Genomic DNA, 6,878 nt, shown 5'->3' on the forward strand with positions numbered 1-6,878 from the left:
GTCTGAACAATGAAAAGGAAGAGAACGTTACATTTGGGGTAATATTAACCACTGTCTATACGCTCAGCATTTGTACCAGTCATATATGTAGTACAGTACAGTGAGTATCAATTTTTACATTTTTATGTTAGAGGCCTTTGAGCGATCCTATGAGTTCATCTCAGCAATTGCCGTTCCATACTTCAACAATACAAATGCAGCGGCGCAGGAAAACGACCCATTGATTTCAAATTAAATTCTGAAGAAGATCCAAATTAAATTGTCCTCCGAACCACAATGTACTTACCATTTAACCTTACAAGTACATGAGAAGAGAGTTTGGACTGTCAATGTAAGATGGGGTTCTATTCGTGAAAGTTAATCTCAGATCCAAACAGCAGGACACAGTGGAGTACCTACCGCACCCCAGCTGGTTGCTGAGAATTGGACTCTGTGTGTGACCGGAGGTTAGAACCGCTCACAATTGAATTTCTGGAGAATTTGGCACTCAAACCTTTGTCATTCATTGTATGATATTCCATGCATCATATACAAAAACAACATGGTTTGAATGAGTCAATGTGCATGTAGTGTGATAGTACCAATGGAACTTCTTGAGTTACACCAGCATGTTTAATAGCGTTGAGGCAATAAAAATGTAATGTGTTATATTTTTCAGAGAATATGTGTTGTTTAGTACACGTATAAAAAGTCATTTAGAGTAGCGAGGAGAAATAAATATTTTATGGCGACATCAGTAAATTAATGCACTTGAACGGAATATATGAGAGAACCCACATAGGTGAATCCTGATACGTAGGATCATATATGTCAGAAACAATAGTATCCCATGACAACAATTTTTGATTATTTAAATTCTTGATCGATATCCAGTCAACGGGGTATCATCATCCTGAAGAGGTTATAGTAAAGGTTGATGACACACATATTGAATTAACAGAAATGTGAAAAAGCCTTCCAAGGAGCAAAGGAGCTGTCATAGTGTATCCTGGTGCTTTTTTGGCTCGAGCTCAGTAACAATTATGTAACTGCTAGGCTTAGGAGCACATTATATACAGAGGATAATTAGAAAGTTACTAAATTATTCATGTTAGCAATAACAACTCTTAGTAGAGATCTGTATATCACACATGAGCATTTGTATTTTAAGTAACTAATGTTCCACAAAATAAAGAGAGGAGCAGGGAGTAGCGCGGAAGCAAACAGTAATCTAACTTGTAATCATTCATACATGCATTAAGTTATAGCGTCTGATACGATAGCTTAATTGTATTATTTGTGTTACTGTTCAAGCAGTTGTTATTGTGTTAGCTCTAGTAATTTCATTGTTAAAAAACCGGTGATTATTATATGCAAAGAGGAGATTAATACGATTATTAAAAAGTTGTGTATATGACACATTAATAGTATATAGTAGAGCTTGAAGTTTAATGTAGTCTTAATGTGATTATGTTTATACGTGTTAATCTATACTACCTCAGAGGATTTATGATTTCATTATTATATATTTGTTTATTATTATTATGTAAGACAAACATAACCTCTTAATTCGTTATGAGGAGTATCTGTAATGAAAACGACTGGAGGCTTCTTGCTCTGGCTGCGTCTAATAACCCTCTTGAAGTCTGCCATCTAATGGGCTGCAAAAGTTAAATATGGTCCAGATTTTGACATTTACTTCCTTTTTTTTTCTTTTTCTTTTTGGTACTTCTCGCGCACAACATGCGTAACTGGGAACACATACATCCCCTAATTAGCTCCCTTTTGAAACACAATTGCATATCGGATGACTTACACATCGTAGACAATGTACAAACGAGCATGTGCATGATCCATTAGTTCTCAAGCACATGCCAAATTTTATCAGTCTCACAAAGAAGAACAACAAAGATACCAACAGAACATATTTTCCAATGTTCAACGAGTGCTTAATTGGAAACCCATTGTAAAATTGATTATACAGACTGTGACTATTGAGTAAATGTTACGCAACATTACTACGAGGCAGACCCCAAATTGTAAACTACCAAGTTCTATCCAACGACAATACTACAAGTGGCTGCAAACACAGTAAATAGATTTAAAAAACAAAAATCATCTTTAGATACAGATACACACCACAAAAAATGCAACATTCTCAAGAAATTTCTGTTCTACCTTTTCGTTGTTTTTTAAATGTTTTCCGTTAATACGCTTCGTGTTTCAGTCAATGTTTTTGTGTGTGTCTCGCACTTCCAGGGCCACCTATAGACTTTCGTTTCTAAATGCTCTTTTCTGTCAGGACCGGCTGCAGCAACTCATCACGCAGACCAGATTGAAGTTTCAATAAACGTGTTTTTTGTGAATTTTTCTTGGGGATAGAATAAAGTATTAATCTGCGTCTATTAATTGAAGATGGTAAAGCGAAGTGGTTGAGAGCCAGGCGATATAGATGAGTCAGCGAGAGTGGAAAGGGGGCTCCTGGCCCAGTCGCTCTGGTCTAGCGGTTGCTGGCTGCAGACTGGGTCACGGCTCAGGACTAGATGCGTCTGAGAATGCAGACAAGGGCGAAAACAAAGCAGGTTAGATGACGGATTCTTCACGGCCGATAGTTCAGGTTGGCTGCGTTTACCTACAAGATGATTTGAGCGCACTCGGTGGCGGGACGTGGAAGTCGGCCTGGCTTATGGAAGGGTCGTTGATGTGATGAGGAACAGAGTGCTGAGTAGAGTGAGACCACAGCTGTGAGGCAGGAGCTCCAGCGCCACCACAGGTTGCATGCAGAAGCCAGGATCACGGCCGATGAGGCACGTGAAGTATCCAAACGAGCCCCCCGCGGTCCTCAGGTTGTATCACGATGGACGCTGGAAACCGGATGAGAGCAGCATCCAAAATCCGCTGACCTGGGGACCCAGCTCTATCTCTCGTCCCGGTGCAGGTGCGATGCACATCTCGGACTGTAACGCCGACTGAGGGCGTACTGCCAACTCTCTCTCCTGAGTGGGAAACAGCGGGGGTTGAAAACCATAAACACGGGGGCGTTAGCGAGCCGCAATGGAGTAAGACGCACTTTTGTAAGCTCCTGCAGAATCTCAATTACAAACATATATGACATCTACGCTCGAAAATACAAATTAAACGCGGTAACTGTATAATTAACACTACCCAGCAAGGTCAGTGAAGAAGAACCGACGCTGATGGCAGCAAATCTCCGCAAATACAACTACGAAGCTTGGCTTAAAACAAGGCCCCAAACCTCCTCGGCTAAAAGTCCAGATAAATCTGACCCAACCCCACCTGTACCTGCAGTAAGTACAAGCATGGACACCACAACAATCAAAGCTGACATCCTCTCCTCATTGAGGGAAGAAATATCATGAAGAATTGAAGAGCGCGCTGGCGAAGGATTTTGAATCGCTGAAGAAAGAAATTATTGTTGTGAAAACCGAGATAGCTAACAACACAGCAGCTATCCGCACAGAGGTTGTGCAGGTGCAAGCTAATGTGAAGGCTGTCGAGGATGGATTGTCAACGTGGTCGGATGAAGTTGAATCGGTGCAAACTACGTTAACGGACCTCAAGAAGCAAGTCAAAGATTTAAAAGAAAAGTGTGAGGACATGGAGGGCAGGATGAGGAGGGGAAACATTCGGATCACGGGAGTGACTGTGGAGCCGGGGTCGAGCTCTCCCACTGCGGTCTCCAAACTCCTTAAAGAGGTGTTTCACCTGGATAGAGAGGTGCTAATCCAACGCTCACACCGCAGCCTGACACAAAGGAGACCCGGAGACAAGCCCCGTGTAATTATTGCAAAGCTACATTGTATTGGACATTCTGAGGAAAGCCAGAGACCGAGGCGGCCAACTCAATTACAAGGGAAACCCGATCACTATATTTCCGGACTACACCGCGAATGTCGCCAGAGCCAGAGCAGCGTTTACGCCCGCCAGAAAGATGCTTCAGGGGAAACCCGGGGTCCGCTACAGTCTGCTGTATCCGGCCAGGCTCCACATCTCCAACAACAACAATGAGCGGGAGTTCGTGGATGCTACTAAGGCAATGGACTATATAAAGAAACACATACTTCCAGCTGATGGACCGGAGCACTAAGCGACAGTATCCTTTACTTACTTATCAGGTTTAAAGAAGGGAGAGAGAAAAAAAAAGTGCCTGATACGCTAAAACCGCGACCTTATGGCAATATGATAGAATATGCGATCTATTAAGCCAGCTGCTTGCCTGCAGGGTTTTGTCATCTGCACATTGTGTAACAAATAAGTGAGAGATTATCAACAGCCTACTCAAAAGTACATGACTGCCTGCCATTTTGGCTAAAGTAATTTACTACAACATACAGTTACATTTGAAACATAAGTTATTGAGTTAAGATGTCTTTATTGTATATGAGGTTCTGGGGCAGTTCGATGTGCATATCTACTGACTGAATATAGTTTGGCTTCTGCCCAAACCAAAGCGAACTCTGTTCCTCATGGACTGTTCGCACAGCTGCATGTTCGAGATGCAGCCTGAAACTGTGCCCCACAGGACCAACCGGACACTTATGTCAGCCGTGTTCTTGGCTATTGTAGTTCTATGTTCAGCTCTGTTTGTGACGATTCCCTTGTTCCCCAGGGATCTAAGAAGAGCAACAGTGAACTTTCCCATCCACATACTCTTTCAGAATAAGAATCATTTGTTATAGTTGAAATGCTACAAAACATATGCTGCTGTTATCTTGGTAATTCTCAGGTATTTTTCATGTAGCTTCCAGTCTTTATATGTACACCCACTTTATTATTTGTCTGATTCTACTTTCCACAACTTTTTTATTTGCTCATTTTATATTATTTTACTCTTTTCATTACATCTGACCCTGCTTTTGAGTTATGGGATCTCTTAAGGTAATAAGTTACAATGTTAAAGGTCTCCATAGCCCAATCAAGAGAAAGAAAATTATTAATCCGTTAAAGAGAAATAGCTGCCAGATTGCATTCTTGCAAGAAACTCACCTATCAGACAAGGAACACGAGAAATTAAAGAAGTCCTGGGCAGATAAGATATTTTATTCATCACACTCAGCTGGTCGGAAAAGAGGTGTAGCTATCTTGATACACAGACAGGTCAATTTCACATCAACCAAAATTCATAAAGACTCGACAGGGAGATTTATAATGGTGAATGGATTGGTTGATGGAGTGGAAGTCTGAATATATATGCCCCAAACGAGGATGAGCCTAGCTTTATTTGTGCAATCTTCTCCATAATATCACAGCATAGCTCTGGTATTTTACTGTTAGGAGGAGATTTTAATTGCGTCATGTCCCGATATTTGGATAGACAACCTGTGTCTAACACTTCTACTTCTTGGATGAGCAATATGCTTAAGCATTTATCGACAGAATCTGGTCTGGTGGACATTTGGAGGGAGAAACAAACAAACACCTAAAGGCAAAGACTTTACATTTTTTTTGCATAGGCATTCTTCATACTCCAGAATAGACCTCTTTTTTTACCCCCAAAACAGAATCTTATAGAGTAGTCGACATAAAGATCCTCCCAATTACATTATCCGATCACGCTCCTCTCGTATTGTCATGGAACATTGGTAACAGGCCATCAACTAAACAATGGCGATTAAATGCGTCGCTCCTCAATGATAGAGAATTCATCGCATTTATAAAAACTGAACTAAAAAATTATCTGGACACTAATACTTCGCCTGAAATATCACCCCTTACTTTATGGGACTGTGCAAAGGCATATATTAGAGGCCGAATCATTTCCTTTGCAAGTGCCAGAAAAAGAAAAAGGGAAGAAAAACAGCAAGAGCTAGAAGACAAAATAAGGCAGCTTGAACAGCAACACAAAAGAAACTCAACCTCAAGCTTATTGAATAATCTGAAAGAGGCACGCAGGGACCTAAACGGCTTAATTAATGAAAAAATAGAGGGCAATTTAAGGTTCACTAACCAAAAATGGCAATAGGGCGAGCAGGTTACTAGCACCAAGACTTAAAAAACAACAATCATCAAACATAGTACAGAAATTACAGGAGAATAATTCAATTTTCACAAAGCCGGATGAAATATCACAGTCCTTCGCAGAATTTTACAAGACTCTGTACAAAAATACAGACACTTGCACAAATGATGAGGAATTGGCACAATTTTTAAAAGACATCAAATTAAAAGAGTTGCCTGAATCTATGGCAAGAGAACTGGATGAGCCAATTAAAGACCTGGAAATACGTCAGATAATCTCCACACTGAAAAATAATAAAAGCCCTGGCCCAGACGGGTATATTAACGAATTTTATAAAGCTTTTATGGAGATCATATCACCTTTATTACTACACGCTTACCATCATGCATTAAAATCTGGAACCATGGCCCCCTCTTGGAGAGAGGCTACTATAGTAGTGATACACAAAGATGGCAAAGATCCCACTAAATGCCAATCATACATACCGATCTCATTATTAAATACAGATCTACGAATCTTAACAGCTATTCTGGCAAGACGTGTCAATAAAATTACTATAGAAATTATCCATCCCGATCAGACAGGGTTTATAAAGTGAAGATACTATGGGGACAACATCAGAAGGTTGTTAAATTTAATGACACACCCAAAAGTTAAAGAAGAGGAGTCAATGATATTATCCTTAGATGCCATGAAAGCATTCGATTGAGTATCCTGGCAATACCTTATTCAAACTCTGAAACGATTCCAATTTGGCCCAAATTTCATCAAATGGATACAAACCCTATATTCGGATCCACAATCCGCAGTTAAGGTGAACGGATTTCTCTCAGACCGCTTCACTCTAGAACGTGGGTGTAGACAAGGTTGTTCACTATCTCCTTTGTTATTTGATATCAGTATTGAACCATTAGCACAG

Source organism: Morone saxatilis, unplaced genomic scaffold (assembly GCF_004916995.1).
Source record: "Morone saxatilis isolate NCDOM2014 unplaced genomic scaffold, NCSU_SB_2.0 Contig14, whole genome shotgun sequence".
Lineage (NCBI taxonomy): Eukaryota > Metazoa > Chordata > Actinopteri > Moronidae > Morone > Morone saxatilis.